Source organism: Oncorhynchus mykiss, unplaced genomic scaffold (genome assembly GCF_013265735.2).
Source record: "Oncorhynchus mykiss isolate Arlee unplaced genomic scaffold, USDA_OmykA_1.1 un_scaffold_326, whole genome shotgun sequence".
Taxonomy (NCBI): Eukaryota; Metazoa; Chordata; class Actinopteri; order Salmoniformes; family Salmonidae; genus Oncorhynchus; species Oncorhynchus mykiss.
This window is the reverse complement of record NW_023493775.1, coordinates 29,866-49,099: the sequence shown is the minus strand read 5'-3', so window position 1 is coordinate 49,099 and position 19,234 is coordinate 29,866. Positions and strand designations below refer to the sequence as shown.

The following is a 19,234-nucleotide window of genomic DNA, read 5'->3' as shown; positions in this document are numbered from 1 at the left end:
CGATCTGTATGAATGTGACCAGACTGACAGCTTCTCTGAGCCAGGCAAATTCATTTATCAGGGTCATTGTAATGGATATATCCAAAGAAATGGCAATATAATCCAAGGTAAAACAAACAAAAATGTAGATTGTTTTCTGTCATTTCAGTTGCTTGATGTGATTGTGTGATAGATTTAGTTGGCTGGCTAGCAAAGGAAAAGAAGCTAGCCTGCATAGGTACAGTGCATTCGGAAAGTTTTCAGACCCCTTACTTTTTTCCACATTTTGTTACGTTACAGCCTTATACTAAAATGGATGAAATAAAATAAAAATCTATCTACACACAATACCACACAATGACAAAGCGATAACATATAGTTTTTATTAATGAAAAAAATATTTTAAAAATACCTTATTTACATACATTTTCAGACCCTTTGCTATGAGGCTGGAAATTGAGCTCAGGTCCATCCTGTTTCCATTGATCATCCTTGAGATGTTTCTTCAACTTGATTGGAGTCCACCTGTGGTAAATTCAAATGATTGGTCATTTCTGCAGCATTGAAGGTACCCAAGAACACAGTGGCTTCCATCACTCTTAAATGGAAGAAGTTTTGAACCACCAAGCCTCTTCCAAGAGCCGCTGCACATAATAATTCCCGGCTTCTCAAGCCTTATTGTTTAATTAATTGACTAAGTAATTTCTGATATCATTAGGTTCTGAGAGCGATAAATGTCCCACCCAGCCAAAGTCAGCCACACCCTTAGTTTTCCACTCATTGGGTTTCCGTAGTGTAGAGGTTATCACGTACGCCTAACACGCGAAAGGTCACCGGTTCGAGACCGGGCGGAAACACATTTTAACAAATTGGTCCTTCTCACTTCTCAGTATTTGCTATTCAGACTTTAGTTTCAGTAGTGTATTGGTTATCACGTTCGCCACACACGCGAAAGTCAGTCACACCCTTAGTCTTCCAATCTTTCGGTTTCCGTAGTGTAGTGGTTATCACGTTCGCCTCACAAGTGAAAGGTCTCTGGTTCGAAACCGGGCGGAAACATTTTGTAATATTCAATATCTCCCAATGCCCAGAGGCTAGCATTGGGTTTGAAACAGTTGAGGTTTGTCTAAACCTTGCTGTCTACCTCTCCGACCTGTGGATCAATGTTGCCGTTTTTTGGGGGACCTCCACCATGCGATCTGTATGAATGTGACCAGACTGACAGCTTCTCTGAGCCAGGCAAATTCATTTATCAGGGTCATTGTAATGGATATATCCAAAGAAATGGCAATATAATCCAAGGTAAAACAAACAAAAATGTAGATCGTTTTCTGTCATTTCAGCTGCTTGATGTGATTGTGTGATAGATTTAGTTGGCTGGCTAGCAAAGGAAAAGAAGCTAGCCTGCATAGGTACAGTGCATTCAGAAAGTTTTCAGACCCCTTACTTTTTTCCACATTTTGTTACGTTACAGCCTTATACTAAAATGGATGAAATAAAATAAAATCTATCCACACACAATACCACATAATGACAAAGCGATAGCATATAGTTTTTATTAATGAAAAAAATATTTTAAAAATACCTTATTTACATACATTTTCAGACTCTTTGCTATGAGGCTGGAAATTGAGCTCAGGTCCATCCTGTTTCCATTGATCATCCTTGAGATGTTTCTTCAACTTGATTGGAGTCCACCTGTGGTAAATTCAAATGATTGGTCATTTCTGCAGCATTGAAGGTACCCAAGAACACAGTGGCTTCCATCACTCTTAAATAGAAGAAGTTTGGAACCACCAAGCCTCTTCCAAGTTCCGGCTGCACACGATAATTCCCGGCTTCTCATGTCTACCTCACATAATATCCCAAATTGAGTTCCACAGAAAGAGCCATAATACCCATTAAATATTTTAAAAATACCTTATTTACGTACGTTTTCAGACCCTTTGCTATGAGGCTGGAAATTGAGCTCAGGTCCATCCTGTTTCCATTGATCATCCTTGAGATGTTTCTTCAACTTGATTGGAGTCCACCTGTGGTAAATTCAAATGATTGGTCATTTCTGCAGCATTGAAGGTACCCAAGAACACAGTGGCTTCCATCACTCTTAAATGGAATAAGTTTTGAACCACCAAGCCTCTTCCAAGAGCCGCTGCACACAATAATTCCCGGCTTCTCAAGCCTTATTGTTTAATTAATTGACTAAGTAATTTCTGATTTCATTAGGTTCTGAGAGCGATAAATGTCCCACCCAGCCAAAGTCAGCCACACCCTTAGTACTCCACTCAATGGGTTTCCGTAGTGTAGTGGTTATCACGTTCGCCTAACACGCGAAAGGTCCCCGGTTCGAGACCGGGCGGAAACACATTTTAACAAATTGGTCCTTCGCACTTCTCAGTATTTGCTATTCAGACTTTAGTTTCAGTAGTGTATTGGTTATCACGTTCGCCTCACACGCGAAAGTCAGTGACACCCTTAGTTTTCCAATCATTCGGTTTCCGTAGTGTAGTGGTTATCACGTTCGCCTCACACGCGAAAGGTCCCCGGTTCGAAACCGGGCGGAAACATTTTGTAATATTCAATATTTCCCAATGCCCAGAGGCTAGCATTTGGTTTGAAACAGTTGAGGTTTGTCTAAACCTTGCTGTCTACCTCTCCGACCTGTGGATCAATGTTGCCGTTTTTTTGGGGACCTCCACCATGAGATCTGTATGAATGTGACCAGACTGACAGCTTCTCTGAGCCAGGCAAATTCATTTATCAGGGTCATTGTAATGGATATATCCAAAGAAATGGCAATATAATCCAAGGTAAAACAAACAAAAATGTAGATTGTTTTCTGTCATTTCAGTTGCTTGATGTGATTGTGTGATAGATTTAGTTGGCTGGCTAGCAAAGGAAAAGAAGCTAGCCTGCATAGGTACAGTGCATTCGGAAAGTTTTCAGACCCCTTACTTTTTTCCACATTTTGTTACGTTACAGCCTTATACTAAAATGGATGAAATAAAATAAAATCTATCTACACACAATACCACATAATGACAAAGCGATAACATATAGTTTTTATTAATGAAAAAAATATTTTAAAAATACCTTATTTACATACATTTTCAGACCCTTTGCTATGAGGCTGGAAATTGAGCTCAGGTCCATCCTGTTTCCATTGATCATCCTTGAGATGTTTCTTCAACTTGATTGGAGTCCACCTGTGGTAAATTCAAATGATTGGTCATTTCTGCAGCATTGAAGGTACCCAAGAACACAGTGGCTTCCATCACTCTTAAATGGAAGAAGTTTGGAACCACCAAGCCTCTTCCAAGTTCCGGCTGCACACGATAATTCCCGGCTTCTCATGTCTACCTCACATAATATCCCAAATTGAGTTCCACAGAAAGAGCCATAATACCCATTAAATATTTTAAAAATACCTTATTTACGTAAGTTTTCAGACCCTTTGCTATGAGGCTGGAAATTGAGCTCAGGTCCATCCTGTTTCCATTGATCATCCTTGAGATGTTTCTTCAACTTGATTGGAGTCCACCTGTGGTAAATTCAAATGATTGGTCATTTCTGCAGCATTGAAGGTACCCAAGAACACAGTGGCTTCCATCACTCTTAAATGGAAGAAGTTTTGAACCACCAAGCCTCTTCCAAGCTATAAATGTCCCACCCAGCCAAAGTCAGCCACACCCTAAGTACTCCACTCATTGGGTTTCTGTAGTGAAGTGGTTATCACGTTCGCCTAACACGCGAAAGGTCCCTGGTTCGAGACCGGGCGGAAACACATTTTAACAAATTGGTCCTTCGCACTTCTCAGTATTTGCTATTCAGACTTTAGTTTCAGTAGTGTATTGGTTATCACGTTCGCCTCACACGCGAAAGTCAGTGACACCCTTAGTTTTCCAATCATTAGGTTTCCGTAGTGTAGTGGTTATCACGTTCGCCTCACACGCGAAAGGTCCCCGGTTCGAAACCGGGCGGAAACATTTTGTAATATTCAATATTTCCCAATGCCCAGAGGCTAGCATTTGGTTTGAAACAGTTGAGGTTTGTCTAAACCTTGCTGTCTACCTCTCCGACCTGTGGATCAATGTTGCCGTTTTTTTGGGGACCTCCACCATGAGATCTGTATGAATGTGACCAGACTGACAGCTTCTCTGAGCCAGGCAAATTCATTTATCAGGGTCATTGTAATGGATATATCCAAAGAAATGGCAATATAATCCAAGGTAAAACAAATAAAAATGTAGATCGTTTTCTGTCATTTCAGCTGCTTGATGTGATTGTGTGATAGATTTAGTTGGCTGGCTAGCAAAGGAAAAGAAGCTAGCCAGCATAGGTACAGTGCATTCGGAAAGTTTTCAGACCCCTTACTTTTTTCCACATTTTGTTACGTTACAGCCTTATACTAAAATGGATGAAATAAAATAAAATCTATCTACACACAATACCACATAATGACAAAGCGATAACATATCGTTTTTATTAATGAAAAAAATATTTTAAAAATACCTTATTTACATACATTTTCAGACCCTTTGCTATGAGGCTGGAAATTGAGCTCAGGTCCATCCTGTTTCCATTGATCATCCTTGAGATGTTTCTTCAACTTGATTGGAGTCCACCTGTGGTAAATTCAAATGATTGGTCATTTCTGCAGCATTGAAGGTACCCAAGAACACAGTGGCTTCCATCACTCTTAAATGGAAGAAGTTTTGAACCACCAAGCCTCTTCCAAGAGCCGCTGCACACAATAATTCCCGGCTTCTCAAGCCTTATTGTTTAATTAATTGACTAAGTAATTTCTGATTTCATTAGATTCTGAGAGCGATAAATGTCCCACCCAGCCAAAGTCAGCCACACCCTTAGTACTCCACTCATTGGGTTTCCGTAGTGTAGTGGTTATCACGTTCGCCTAACACGCGAAAGATCCCCGGTTCGAGACCGGGCGGAAACACATTTTAACAAATTGGTCCTTCGCACTTCTCAGTATTTGCTACTCAGACTTTAGTTTCAGTAGTGTATTGGTTATCACGTTCGCCTCACACGCGAAAGTCAGTCACACCCTTAGTTTTCCAAAAGTTCGGTTTCCGTAGTGTAGTGGTTATCACGTTTGCCTCACACGCGAAAGGTCCCCGGTTCGAATCCGGGCGGAAACATTTTGTAATATTCAATATTTCCCAATGCCAAAAGGCTAGCATTTGGTTTGAAACTGTTGAGGTTTGTCTAAACCTTGCTGTCTACCTCTCCGACCTGTGGATCAATGTTGCCGTTTTTTTGGGGACCTCCACCATGTGATCTGTATGAATGTGACCAGACTGACAGCTTCTCTGAGCCAGGCAAATTCATTTATCAGGGTCATTGTAATGGATATATCCAAAGAAATGGCAATATAATCCAAGGTAAAACAAACAAAAATGTAGATCGTTTTCTGTCATTTCAGCTGCTTGATGTGATTGTGTGATAGATTTAGTTGGCTGGCTAGCAAAGGAAAAGAAGCTAGCCTGCATAGGTACAGTGCATTCAGAAAGTTTTCAGACCCCTTACTTTTTTCCACATTTTGTTACGTTACAGCCTTATACTAAAATGGATGAAATAAAATAAAATCTATCCACACACAATACCACATAATGACAAAGCGATAGCATATAGTTTTTATTAATGAAAAAAATATTTTAAAAATACCTTATTTACATACATTTTCAGACCCTTTGCTATGAGGCTGGAAATTGAGCTCAGGTCCATCCTGTTTCCATTGATCATCCTTGAGATGTTTCTTCAACTTGATTGGAGTCCACCTGTGGTAAATTCAAATGATTGGTCATTTCTGCAGCATTGAAGGTACCCAAGAACACAGTGGCTTCCATCACTCTTAAATAGAAGAAGTTTGGAACCACCAAGCCTCTTCCAAGTTCCGGCTGCACACGATAATTCCCGGCTTCTCATGTCTACCTCACATAATATCCCAAATTGAGTTCCACAGAAAGACTCATAATACCCATTAAATATTTTAAAAATACCTTATTTACGTACGTTTTCAGACCCTTTGCTATGAGGCTGGAAATTGAGCTCAGGTCCATCCTGTTTCCATTGATCATCCTTGAGATGTTTCTTCAACTTGATTGGAGTCCACCTGTGGTAAATTCAAATGATTGGTCATTTCTGCAGCATTGAAGGTACCCAAGAACACAGTGGCTTCCATCACTCTTAAATGGAATAAGTTTTGAACCACCAAGCCTCTTCCAAGAGCCGCTGCACACAATAATTCCCGGCTTCTCAAGCCTTATTGTTTAATTAATTGACTAAGTAATTTCTGATTTCATTAGGTTCTGAGAGCGATAAATGTCCCACCCAGCCAAAGTCAGCCACACCCTTAGTACTCCACTCAATGGGTTTCCGTAGTGTAGTGGTTATCACGTTCGCCTAACACGCGAAAGGTCCCCGGTTCGAGACCGGGCGGAAACACATTTTAACAAATTGGTCCTTCGCACTTCTCAGTATTTGCTATTCAGACTTTAGTTTCAGTAGTGTATTGGTTATCACGTTCGCCTCACACGCGAAAGTCAGTGACACCCTTAGTTTTCCAATCATTCGGTTTCCGTAGTGTAGTGGTTATCACGTTCGCCTCACACGCGAAAGGTCCCCGGTTCGAAACCGGGCGGAAACATTTTGTAATATTCAATATTTCCCAATGCCCAGAGGCTAGCATTTGGTTTGAAACAGTTGAGGTTTGTCTAAACCTTGCTGTCTACCTCTCCGACCTGTGGATCAATGTTGCCGTTTTTTTGGGGACCTCCACCATGAGATCTGTATGAATGTGACCAGACTGACAGCTTCTCTGAGCCAGGCAAATTCATTTATCAGGGTCATTGTAATGGATATATCCAAAGAAATGGCAATATAATCCAAGGTAAAACAAACAAAAATGTAGATCGTTTTCTGTCATTTCAGCTGCTTGATGTGATTGTGTGATAGATTTAGTTGGCTGGCTAGCAAAGGAAAAGAAGCTAGCCTGCATAGGTACAGTGCATTCAGAAAGTTTTCAGACCCCTTACTTTTTTCCACATTTTGTTACGTTACAGCCTTATACTAAAATGGATGAAATAAAATAAAATCTATCCACACACAATACCACATAATGACAAAGCGATAGCATATAGTTTTTATTAATGAAAAAAATATTTTAAAAATACCTTATTTACATACATTTTCAGACCCTTTGCTATGAGGCTGGAAATTGAGCTCAGGTCCATCCTGTTTCCATTGATCATCCTTGAGATGTTTCTTCAACTTGATTGGAGTCCACCTGTGGTAAATTCAAATGATTGGTCATTTCTGCAGCATTGAAGGTACCCAAGAACACAGTGGCTTCCATCACTCTTAAATAGAAGAAGTTTGGAACCACCAAGCCTCTTCCAAGTTCCGGCTGCACACGATAATTCCCGGCTTCTCATGTCTACCTCACATAATATCCCAAATTGAGTTCCACAGAAAGAGCCATAATACCCATTAAATATTTTAAAAATACCTTATTTACGTACGTTTTCAGACCCTTTGCTATGAGGCTGGAAATTGAGCTCAGGTCCATCCTGTTTCCATTGATCATCCTTGAGATGTTTCTTCAACTTGATTGGAGTCCACCTGTGGTAAATTCAAATGATTGGTCATTTCTGCAGCATTGAAGGTACCCAAGAACACAGTGGCTTCCATCACTCTTAAATGGAATAAGTTTTGAACCACCAAGCCTCTTCCAAGAGCCGCTGCACACAATAATTCCCGGCTTCTCAAGCCTTATTGTTTAATTAATTGACTAAGTAATTTCTGATTTCATTAGGTTCTGAGAGCGATAAATGTCCCACCCAGCCAAAGTCAGCCACACCCTTAGTACTCCACTCAATGGGTTTCCGTAGTGTAGTGGTTATCACGTTTGCCTAACACGCGAAAGGTCCCCGGTTCGAGACCGGGCGGAAACACATTTTAACAAATTGGTCCTTCGCACTTCTCAGTATTTGCTATTCAGACTTTAGTTTCAGTAGTGTATTGGTTATCACGTTCGCCTCACACGCGAAAGTCAGTGACACCCTTAGTTTTCCAATCATTCGGTTTCCGTAGTGTAGTGGTTATCACGTTCGCCTCACACGCGAAAGGTCCCCGGTTCGAAACCGGGCGGAAACATTTTGTAATATTCAATATTTCCCAATGCCCAGAGGCTAGCATTTGGTTTGAAACAGTTGAGGTTTGTCTAAACCTTGCTGTCTACCTCTCCGACCTGTGGATCAATGTTGCCGTTTTTTTGGGGACCTCCACCATGAGATCTGTATGAATGTGACCAGACTGACAGCTTCTCTGAGCCAGGCAAATTCATTTATCAGGGTCATTGTAATGGATATATCCAAAGAAATGGCAATATAATCCAAGGTAAAACAAACAAAAATGTAGATCGTTTTCTGTCATTTCAGCTGCTTGATGTGATTGTGTGATAGATTTAGTTGGCTGGCTAGCAAAGGAAAAGAAGCTAGCCAGCATAGGTACAGTGCATTCGGAAAGTTTTCAGACCCCTTACATTTTTCCACATTTTGTTACGTTACAGCCTTATACTAAAATGGATGAAATAAAATAAAATCTATCTACACACAATACCACATAATGACAAAGCGATAACATATCGTTTTTATTAATGAAAAAAATATTTTAAAAATACCTTATTTACATACATTTTCAGACCCTTTGCTATGAGGCTGGAAATTGAGCTCAGGTCCATCCTGTTTCCATTGATCATCCTTGAGATGTTTCTTCAACTTGATTGGAGTCCACCTGTGGTAAATTCAAATGATTGGTCATTTCTGCAGCATTGAAGGTACCCAAGAACACAGTGGCTTCCATCACTCTTAAATGGAATAAGTTTTGAACCACCAAGCCTCTTCCAAGAGCCGCTGCACACAATAATTCCCGGCTTCTCAAGCCTTATTGTTTAATTAATTGACTAAGTAATTTCTGATTTCATTAGGTTCTGAGAGCGATAAATGTCCCACCCAGCCAAAGTCAGCCACACCCTTAGTACTCCACTCAATGGGTTTCCGTAGTGTAGTGGTTATCACGTTCGCCTAACACGCGAAAGGTCCCCGGTTCGAGACCGGGCGGAAACACATTTTAACAAATTGGTCATTCGCACTTCTCAGTATTTGCTATTCAGACTTTAGTTTCAGTAGTGTATTGGTTATCACGTTCGCCTCACACGCGAAAGTCAGTGACACCCTTAGTTTTCCAATCATTCGGTTTCCGTAGTGTAGTGGTTATCACGTTCGCCTCACACGCGAAAGGTCCCCGGTTCGAAACCGGGCGGAAACATTTTGTAATATTCAATATTTCCCAATGCCCAGAGGCTAGCATTTGGTTTGAAACAGTTGAGGTTTGTCTAAACCTTGCTGTCTACCTCTCCGACCTGTGGATCAATGTTGCCGTTTTTTTGGGGACCTCCACCATGAGATCTGTATGAATGTGACCAGACTGACAGCTTCTCTGAGCCAGGCAAATTCATTTATCAGGGTCATTGTAATGGATATATCCAAAGAAATGGCAATATAATCCAAGGTAAAACAAACAAAAATGTAGATCGTTTTCTGTCATTTCAGCTGCTTGATGTGATTGTGTGATAGATTTAGTTGGCTGGCTAGCAAAGGAAAAGAAGCTAGCCAGCATAGGTACAGTGCATTCGGAAAGTTTTCAGACCCCTTACATTTTTCCACATTTTGTTACGTTACAGCCTTATACTAAAATGGATGAAATAAAATAAAATCTATCTACACACAATACCACATAATGACAAAGCGATAACATATCGTTTTTATTAATGAAAAAAATATTTTAAAAATACCTTATTTACATACATTTTCAGACCCTTTGCTATGAGGCTGGAAATTGAGCTCAGGTCCATCCTGTTTCCATTGATCATCCTTGAGATGTTTCTTCAACTTGATTGGAGTCCACCTGTGGTAAATTCAAATGATTGGTCATTTCTGCAGCATTGAAGGTACCCAAGAACACAGTGGCTTCCATCACTCTTAAATGGAATAAGTTTTGAACCACCAAGCCTCTTCCAAGAGCCGCTGCACACAATAATTCCCGGCTTCTCAAGCCTTATTGTTTAATTAATTGACTAAGTAATTTCTGATTTCATTAGATTCTGAGAGCGATAAATGTCCCACCCAGCCAAAGTCAGCCACACCCTTAGTACTCCACTCAATGGGTTTCCGTAGTGTAGTGGTTATCACGTTCGCCTAACACGCGAAAGGTCCCCGGTTCGAGACCGGGCGGAAACACATTTTAACAAATTGGTCATTCGCACTTCTCAGTATTTGCTATTCAGACTTTAGTTTCAGTAGTGTATTGGTTATCACGTTCGCCTCACACGCGAAAGTCAGTCACACCCTTAGTTTTCCAATCATTCGGTTTCCGTAGTGTAGTGGTTATCACGTTCGCCTCACACGCGAAAGGTCCCAGGTTCGAAACCGGGCGGAAACATTTTGTAATATTCAATATTTCCCAATCCCCAGAGGCTAGCATTTGGTTTGAAACAGTTGAGGTTTGTCTAAACCTTGCTGTCTACCTCTCCGACCTGTGGATCAATGTTGTCGTTTTTTTGGGGACCTCCACCATGCGATCTGTATGAATGTGACCAGACTGACAGCTTCTCTGAGCCAGGCAAATTCATTTATCAGGGTCATTGTAATGGATATATCCAAAGAAATGGCAATATAATCCAAGGTAAAACAAACAAAAATGTAGATCGTTTTCTGTCATTTCAGCTGCTTGATGTGATTGTGTGATAGATTTAGTTGGCTGGCTAGCAAAGGAAAAGAAGCTAGCCTGCATAGGTACAGTGCATTCGGAAAGTTTTCAGACCCCTTACTTTTTTCCACATTTTGTTACGTTACAGCCTTATACTAAAATGGATGAAATAAAATAAAATCTATCTACACACAATACCACATAATGACAAAGCGATAACATATAGTTTTTATTAATGAAAAAAATATTTTAAAAATACCTTATTTACATACATTTTCAGACCCTTTGCTATGAGGCTGGAAATTGAGCTCAGGTCCATCCTGTTTCCATTGATCATCCTTGAGATGTTTCTTCAACTTGATTGGAGTCCACCTGTGGTAAATTCAAATGATTGGTCATTTCTGCAGCATTGAAGGTACCCAAGAACACAGTGGCTTCCATCACTCTTAAATAGAAGAAGTTTGGAACCACCAAGCCTCTTCCAAGTTCCGGCTGCACACGATAATTCCCGGCTTCTCATGTCTACCTCACATAATATCCCAAATTGAGTACCACAGAAAGAGCCATAATACCCATTAAATATTTTAAAAATACCTTATTTACGTACGTTTTCAGACCCTTTGCTATGTGGCTGGAAATTGAGCTCAGGTCCATCCTGTTTCCATTGATCATCCTTGAGATGTTTCTTCAACTTGATTGGAGTCCACCTGTGGTAAATTCAAATGATTGGTCATTTCTGCAGCATTGAAGGTACCCAAGAACACAGTGGCTTCCATCACTCTTAAATGGAAGAAGTTTTGAACCACCAAGCCTCTTCCAAGAGCCGCTGCACACAATGATTCCCGGCTTCTCAAGCCTTATTGTTTAATTAATTGACTAAGTAATTTCTGATTTCATTAGGTTCTGAGAGCGATAAATGTCCCACCCAGCCAAAGTCAGCCACACCCTTAGTACTCCACTCAATGGGTTTCCGTAGTGTAGTGGTTATCACGTTCGCCTAACACGCGAAAGGTCCCCGGTTTGAGACCGGGCGGAAACACATTTTAACAAATTGGTCCTTCGCACCTTCGCGTATTTGCTATTCAGGCTTTAGTTTCAGTAGTGTATTGATTATCACGTTCGCCTCACACGCGAAAGTCAGTCACACCCTTAGTTTTCCAATCATTCGGTTTCCGTAGGGTAGTGGTTATCCCAGGTTCGAAACCGGGCGGAAACATTTTGTAATATTCAATATTTCCCAATGCCCAGAGGCTAGCATTTGGTTTGAAACAGTTGAGGTTTGTCTAAACCTTGCTGTCTACCTCTCCGACCTGTGGATCAATGTTGCCGTTTTTTTGGGGACCTCCACCATGCGATCTGTATGAATGTGACCAGACTGACAGCTTCTCTGAGCCAGGCAAATTCATTTATCAGGGTCATTGTAATGGATATATCCAAAGAAATGGCAATATAATCCAAGGTAAAACAAACAAAAATGTAGATTGTTTTCTGTCATTTCAGCTGCTTGATGTGATTGTGTGATAGATTTAGTTGGCTGGCTAGCAAAGGAAAATAAGCTAGTCTGCAAAGGTACAGTGCATTCGGAAAGTTTTCAGACCCCTTACTTTTTTCCACATTTTGTTACGTTACAGCCTTATACTAAAATGGATGAAATAAAATAAAATCTATCTACACACAATACCACATAATGACAAAGCGATAACATATAGTTTTTATTAATGAAAAAAATATTTTAAAAATACCTTATTTACATACATTTTCAGACCCTTTGCTATGAGGCTGGAAATTGAGCTCAGGTCCATCCTGTTTCCATTGATCATCCTTGAGATGTTTCTTCAACTTGATTGGAGTCCACCTGTGGTAAATTCAAATGATTGGTCATTTCTGCAGCATTGAAGGTACCCAAGAACACAGTGGCTTCCATCACTCTTAAATAGAAGAAGTTTGGAACCACCAAGCCTCTTCCAAGTTCCGGCTGCACACGATAATTCCCGGCTTCTCATGTCTACCTCACATAATATCCCAAATTGAGTACCACAGAAAGAGCCATAATACCCATTAAATATTTTAAAAATACCTTATTTACGTACGTTTTCAGACCCTTTGCTATGTGGCTGGAAATTGAGCTCAGGTCCATCCTGTTTCCATTGATCATCCTTGAGATGTTTCTTCAACTTGATTGGAGTCCACCTGTGGTAAATTCAAATGATTGGTCATTTCTGCAGCATTGAAGGTACCCAAGAACACAGTGGCTTCCATCACTCTTAAATGGAAGAAGTTTTGAACCACCAAGCCTCTTCCAAGAGCCGCTGCACACAATGATTCCCGGCTTCTCAAGCCTTATTGTTTAATTAATTGACTAAGTAATTTCTGATTTCATTAGGTTCTGAGAGCGATAAATGTCCCACCCAGCCAAAGTCAGCCACACCCTTAGTACTCCACTCAATGGGTTTCCGTAGTGTAGTGGTTATCACGTTCGCCTAACACGCGAAAGGTCCCCGGTTTGAGACCGGGCGGAAACACATTTTAACAAATTGGTCCTTCGCACCTTCGCGTATTTGCTATTCAGGCTTTAGTTTCAGTAGTGTATTGATTATCACGTTCGCCTCACACGCGAAAGTCAGTCACACCCTTAGTTTTCCAATCATTCGGTTTCCGTAGTGTAGTGGTTATCCCAGGTTCGAAACCGGGCGGAAACATTTTGTAATATTCAATATTTCCCAATGCCCAGAGGCTAGCATTTGGTTTGAAACAGTTGAGGTTTGTCTAAACCTTGCTGTCTACCTCTCCGACCTGTGGATCAATGTTGCCGTTTTTTTGGGGACCTCCACCATGCGATCTGTATGAATGTGACCAGACTGACAGCTTCTCTGAGCCAGGCAAATTCATTTATCAGGGTCATTGTAATGGATATATCCAAAGAAATGGCAATATAATCCAAGGTAAAACAAACAAAAATGTAGATTGTTTTCTGTCATTTCAGCTGCTTGATGTGATTGTGTGATAGATTTAGTTGGCTGGCTAGCAAAGGAAAAGAAGCTAGTCTGCAAAGGTACAGTGCATTCGGAAAGTTTTCAGACCCCTTACTTTTTTCCACATTTTGTTACGTTACAGCCTTATACTAAAATTGATTAAATAAAATAAAATCTATCTACACACAATCCCACATAATGACAAAGCGATAACATATAGTTTTTATTAATGAAAAAATATTTTAAAAATACCTTATTTACATACATTTTCAGACCCTTTGCTATGAGGTTGGAAAATGAGCTCAGGTCCATCCTGTTTCCATTGATCATCCTTGAGATGTTTCTTCAACTTGATTGGAGTCCACCTGTGGTAAATTCAAATGATTGGTCATTTCTGCAGCATTGAAGGTACCCAAGAACAGAGTGGCTTCCATCACTCTTAAATAGAAGAAGTTTGGAACCACCAAGCCTCTTCCAAGTTCCGGCGGCACACGATAATTCCAGGCTTCTCATGTCTACCACACATAATATTCCAAATTTAGTACCACAGAAAGAGCCATAATACCCATTAAATATTTTAAAAATACCTTATTTACGTACGTTTTCAGACCCTTTGCTATGAGGCTGGAAATTGAGCTCAGGTCCATCCTGTTTCCATTGATCATCCTTGAGATGTTTCTTCAACTTGATTGGAGTCCACCTGTGGTAAATTCAAATGATTGGTCATTTCTGCAGCATTGAAGGTACCCAAGAACACAGTGGCTTCCATCACTCTTAAATGGAAGAAGTTTTGAACCACCAAGCCTCTTCCAAGAGCCGCTGCACACAATAATTCCCGGCTTCTCAAGCCTTATTGTTTAATTAATTGACTAAGTAATTTCTGATATCATTAGGTTCTGAGAGCGATAAATGTCCCACCCAGCCAAAGTCAGCCACACCCTTAGTATTCAACTCATTGGGTTTCAGTAGTGTAGTGGTTATCACGTTTGCCTAACACGCGAAAGGTCCCCGGTTCGAGACAGGGCGGAAACACATTTTTACAAATTGGTCCTTCGCACTTCTCAGTATTTGCTATTCAGACTTTAGTTTCAGTAGTGTAGTGGTTATCACGTTTGCCTCACACGCGAAAGGTCCCCGGTTCGAAACCGGGCGGAAACATTTGGTAATATTCAGTATTTCCCAATGCCCAGAGGCTAGCATTTGGTTTGAAACAGTTGAGGTTTGTCTAAACCTTGCTGTCTACCTCTCCGACCTGTGGATCAATGTTGCCGTTTTTTGGGGGACCTCCACCATGCGATCTGTATGAATGTGACCAGACTGACAGCTTCTCTGAGCCAGGCAAATTCATTTATCAGGGTCATTGTAATGGATATATCCAAAGAAATGGCAATATAATCCAAGGTAAAACAAACAAAAATGTAGATTGTTTTCTGTCATTTCAGCTGCTTGATGTGATTGTGTGATAGATTTAGTTGGCTGGCTAGCAAAGGAAAAGAAGCTAGCCTGCATAGGTACAGTGCATTCGGAAAGTTTTCAGACCCCTTACTTTTTTCCACATTTTGTTACGTTACAGCCTTATACTAAAATGGATAAAATAAAATAACATCTATCTACACACAATCCCACATAATGACAAAGCGATAACATATAGTTTTTATTAATGAAAAAATATTTTAAAAATACCTTATTTACATACATTTTCAGACCCTTTGCTATGAGGTTGGAAATTGAGCTCAGGTCCATCCTGTTTCCATTGATCATCCTTGAGATGTTTCTTCAACTTGATTGGAGTCCACCTGTGGTAAATTCAAATGATTGGTCATTTCTGCAGCATTGAAGGTACCCAAGAACAGAGTGGCTTCCATCACTCTTAAATAGAAGAAGTTTGGAACCACCAAGCCTCTTCCAAGTTCCGGCTGCACACGATAATTCCCGGCTTCTCATGTCTACCTCACATAATATCCCAAATTGAGTACCACAGAAAGAGCCATAATACCCATTAAATATTTTAAAAATACCTTATTTACGTACGTTTTCAGACCCTTTGCTATGAGGCTGGAAATTGAGCTCAGCTCCATCCTGTTTCCATTGATCATCCTTGAGATGTTTCTTCAACTTGATTGGAGTCCACCTGTGGTAAATTCAAATGATTGGTCATTTCTGCAGCAATGAAGGTACCCAAGAACACAGTGGCTTCCATCACTCTTAAATGGAAGAAGTTTTGAACCACCAAGCCTCTTCCAAGAGCCGCTGCACACAATAATTCCCGGCTTCTCAAGCCTTACTGTTTAATTAATTGACTAAGCAATTTCTGATTTCATTAGGTTCTGAGAGCGATAAATGTCCCACCCAGCCAAAGTCAGCCACACCCTTAGTACTCCACTCATTGGGTTTCCGTAGTGTAGTGGTTATCATGTTCGCCTAACACGCGAAAGGTCCCCGGTTCGAGACCGGGCGGAAAAACATTTGAACAAATTGGTCCTTCGCACTTCTCAGTATTTGCTATTCAGACTTTAGTTTCAGTAGTGTAGTGGTTGTCACGTTCGCTTCGCACGCGAAAGGTCCCCTGTTCGAAACCGGGCGGAAACATTCTGTAATATTCAATATTTCCCAATGCCCAGAGGCTAGCATTTGGTTTGAAACAGTTGAGGTTTGTCTAAACCTTGCTGTCTACCTCTCCGACCTGTGGATCAATGTTGCCGTTTTTTTTGGGGACCTCCACCATGCGATCTGTATGAATGTGACCAGACTGACAGCTTCTCTGAGCAAGGCAAATTCATTTATCAGGGTCATTGTAATGGATATATCCAAAGAAATGGCAATATAATCCAAGGTAAAACAAACAAAAATGTAGATTGTTTTCTGTCATTTCAGCTGCTTGATGTGATTGTGTGATAGATTTAGTTGGCTGGCTAGCAAAGGAAAAGAAGCTAGCCTGCATAGGTACAGTGCATTCGGAAAGTTTTCAGACCCCTTACTTTTTTCCACATTTTGTTACGTTACAGCCTTATACTAAAATGGATGAAATAAAATAAAATCTATCTACACACAATACCACATAATGACAAAGCGATAACATATAGTTTTTATTAATGAAAAAAATATTTTAAAAATACCTTATTTACATACATTTTCAGACCCTTTGCTATGAGGCTGGAAATTGAGCTCAGGTCCATCCTGTTTCCATTGATCATCCTTGAGATGTTTCTTCAACTTGATTGGGGTCCACCTGTGGTAAATTCAAATGATTGGTCATTTCTGCAGCATTGAAGGTACCCAAGAACACAGTGGCTTCCATCACTCTTAAATAGAAGAAGTTTGGAACCACCAAGCCTCTTCCAAGTTCCGGCTGCACACGATAATTCCCGGCTTCTCATGTCTACCTCACATAATATCCCAAATTGAGTACCACAGAAAGAGCCATAATACCCATTAAATATTTTAAAAATACCTTATTTACGTACGTTTTCAGACCCTTTGCTATGAGGCTGGAAATTGAGCTCAGGTCCATCCTGTTTCCATTGATCATCCTTGAGATGTTTCTTCAACTTGATTGGAGTCCACCTGTGGTAAATTCAAATGATTGGTCATTTCTGCAGCATTGAAGGTACCCAAGAACACAGTGGCTTCCATCACTCTTAAATGGAAGAAGTTTTGAACCACCAAGCCTCTTCCAAGAGCCGCTGCACACAATAATTCCCGGCTTCTCAAGCCTTATTGTTTAATTAATTGACTAAGTAATTTCTGATATCATTAGGTTCTGAGAGCGATAAATGTCCCACCCAGCCAAAGTCAGCCACACCCTTAGTACTCCACTCAATGGGTTTCCGTAGTGTAGTGGTTATCACGTTCGCCTAACACGCGAAAGGTCCCCGGTTCGAGACCGGGCGGAAACACATTTTAACAAATTGGTCCTTCGCACTTCTCAGTATTTGCTATTCAGGCTTTAGTTTCAGTAGTGTATTGATTATCACGTTCGCCTCACACGCGAAAGTCAGTCACACCCTTAGTTTTCCAATCATTCGGTTTCCGTAGTGTAGTGGTTATCCCAGGTTCGAAACCGGGCGGAAACATTTTGTAATATTCAATATTTCCCAATGCCCAGAGGCTAGCATTTGGTTTGAAACAGTTGAGGTTTGTCTAAACCTTGCTGTCTACCTCTCCGACCTGTGGATCAATGTTGCCGTTTTTTTGGGGACCTCCACCATGCGATCTGTATGAATGTGACCAGACTGACAGCTTCTCTGAGCCAGGCAAATTCATTTATCAGGGTCATTGTAATGGATATATCCAAAGAAATGGCAATATAATCCAAGGTAAAACAAACAAAAATGTAGATTGTTTTCTGTCATTTCAGCTGCTTGATGTGATTGTGTGATAGATTTAGTTGGCTGGCTAGCAAAGGAAAAGAAGCTAGCCTGCAAAGGTACAGTGCATTCGGAAAGTTTTCAGACCCCTTACTTTTTTCCACATTTTGTTACGTTACAGCCTTATACTAAAATTGATTAAATAAAATAAAATCTATCTACACACAATCCCACATAATGACAAAGCGATAACATATAGTTTTTATTAATGAAAAAATATTTTAAAAATACCTTATTTACATACATTTTCAGACCCTTTGCTATGAGGTTGGAAATTGAGCTCAGGTCCATCCTGTTTCCATTGATCATCCTTGAGATGTTTCTTCAACTTGATTGGAGTCCACCTGTGGTAAATTCAAATGATTGGTCATTTCTGCAGCATTGAAGGTACCCAAGAACAGAGTGGCTTCCATCACTCTTAAATAGAAGAAGTTTGGAACCACCAAGCCTCTTCCAAGTTCCGGCGGCACACGATAATTCCAGGCTTCTCATGTCTACCACACATAATATTCCAAATTTAGTACCACAGAAAGAGCCATAATACCCATTAAATATTTTAAAAATACCTTATTTACGTACGTTTTCAGACCCTTTGCTATGAGGCTGGAAATTGAGCTCAGGTCCATCCTGTTTCCATTGATCATCCTTGAGATGTTTCTTCAACTTGATTGGAGTCCACCTGTGGTAAATTCAAATGATTGGTCATTTCTGCAGCATTGAAGGTACCCAAGAACACAGTGGCTTCCATCACTCTTAAATGGAAGAAGTTTTGAACCACCAAGCCTCTTCCAAGAGCCGCTGCACACAATAATTCCCGGCTTCTCAAGCCTTATTGTTTAATTAATTGACTAAGTAATTTCTGATTTCATTAGGTCCTGAGAGCGATAAATGTCCCACCCAGCCAAAGTCAGTCACACCCTTAGTTTTCCAATCATTCGGTTTCCGTAGTGTAGTGGTTATCACGTTCGCCTCACACGCGAAAGGTCCCCGGTTCGAGACCGGGCGGAAACACATTTTAACAGATTGGTCCTTCGCACTTCTCAGTATTTGCTATTCAGAATTTAGTTTCAGTAGTGTATTGGTTATCACGTTCGCCTCACACGCGAAAGTCAGTCACACCCTTAGTTT

At 40.5% G+C, this 19,234-nt stretch overlaps 19 non-coding genes across 19 annotated transcripts; all 19 read left to right on the top strand.

The window, feature by feature from the left end:
- Nucleotides 1-2,271: 2,271 nt before the first annotated feature.
- On the top strand, nucleotides 2,272-2,344 carry trnav-aac. The gene has a single exon. It is a non-coding gene; the product is annotated as a tRNA-Val (tRNA).
- Nucleotides 2,345-2,473: 129 nt separating this feature from the next.
- On the top strand, nucleotides 2,474-2,546 carry trnav-cac. The gene has a single exon. It is a non-coding gene; the product is annotated as a tRNA-Val (tRNA).
- Nucleotides 2,547-3,690: 1,144 nt separating this feature from the next.
- On the top strand, nucleotides 3,691-3,763 carry trnav-aac. Its single transcript has one exon. It is a non-coding gene; the product is annotated as a tRNA-Val (tRNA).
- Nucleotides 3,764-3,892: 129 nt separating this feature from the next.
- trnav-cac lies at nucleotides 3,893-3,965 on the top strand. Its single transcript has one exon. It is a non-coding gene; the product is annotated as a tRNA-Val (tRNA).
- An 898-nt stretch (nucleotides 3,966-4,863) lies between these two features.
- On the top strand, nucleotides 4,864-4,936 carry trnav-aac. The gene has a single exon. It is a non-coding gene; the product is annotated as a tRNA-Val (tRNA).
- A 129-nt stretch (nucleotides 4,937-5,065) lies between these two features.
- On the top strand, nucleotides 5,066-5,138 carry trnav-cac. Its single transcript has one exon. It is a non-coding gene; the product is annotated as a tRNA-Val (tRNA).
- A 1,233-nt stretch (nucleotides 5,139-6,371) lies between these two features.
- On the top strand, nucleotides 6,372-6,444 carry trnav-aac. Its single transcript has one exon. It is a non-coding gene; the product is annotated as a tRNA-Val (tRNA).
- A 129-nt stretch (nucleotides 6,445-6,573) lies between these two features.
- On the top strand, nucleotides 6,574-6,646 carry trnav-cac. Its single transcript has one exon. It is a non-coding gene; the product is annotated as a tRNA-Val (tRNA).
- A 1,233-nt stretch (nucleotides 6,647-7,879) lies between these two features.
- trnav-aac lies at nucleotides 7,880-7,952 on the top strand. The gene has a single exon. It is a non-coding gene; the product is annotated as a tRNA-Val (tRNA).
- Nucleotides 7,953-8,081: 129 nt separating this feature from the next.
- On the top strand, nucleotides 8,082-8,154 carry trnav-cac. The gene has a single exon. It is a non-coding gene; the product is annotated as a tRNA-Val (tRNA).
- Nucleotides 8,155-9,052: 898 nt separating this feature from the next.
- On the top strand, nucleotides 9,053-9,125 carry trnav-aac. Its single transcript has one exon. It is a non-coding gene; the product is annotated as a tRNA-Val (tRNA).
- A 129-nt stretch (nucleotides 9,126-9,254) lies between these two features.
- On the top strand, nucleotides 9,255-9,327 carry trnav-cac. Its single transcript has one exon. It is a non-coding gene; the product is annotated as a tRNA-Val (tRNA).
- An 898-nt stretch (nucleotides 9,328-10,225) lies between these two features.
- trnav-aac lies at nucleotides 10,226-10,298 on the top strand. The gene has a single exon. It is a non-coding gene; the product is annotated as a tRNA-Val (tRNA).
- Nucleotides 10,299-10,427: 129 nt separating this feature from the next.
- On the top strand, nucleotides 10,428-10,500 carry trnav-cac. Its single transcript has one exon. It is a non-coding gene; the product is annotated as a tRNA-Val (tRNA).
- A 1,233-nt stretch (nucleotides 10,501-11,733) lies between these two features.
- trnav-aac lies at nucleotides 11,734-11,806 on the top strand. Its single transcript has one exon. It is a non-coding gene; the product is annotated as a tRNA-Val (tRNA).
- A 1,410-nt stretch (nucleotides 11,807-13,216) lies between these two features.
- Nucleotides 13,217-13,289, top strand: trnav-aac. The gene has a single exon. It is a non-coding gene; the product is annotated as a tRNA-Val (tRNA).
- Nucleotides 13,290-16,129: 2,840 nt separating this feature from the next.
- Nucleotides 16,130-16,204, top strand: trnav-aac. Its single transcript has one exon. It is a non-coding gene; the product is annotated as a tRNA-Val (tRNA).
- Nucleotides 16,205-17,562: 1,358 nt separating this feature from the next.
- trnav-aac lies at nucleotides 17,563-17,635 on the top strand. The gene has a single exon. It is a non-coding gene; the product is annotated as a tRNA-Val (tRNA).
- A 1,409-nt stretch (nucleotides 17,636-19,044) lies between these two features.
- trnav-cac lies at nucleotides 19,045-19,117 on the top strand. The gene has a single exon. It is a non-coding gene; the product is annotated as a tRNA-Val (tRNA).
- The last annotated feature ends 117 nt before the right edge of the window (nucleotides 19,118-19,234 follow it).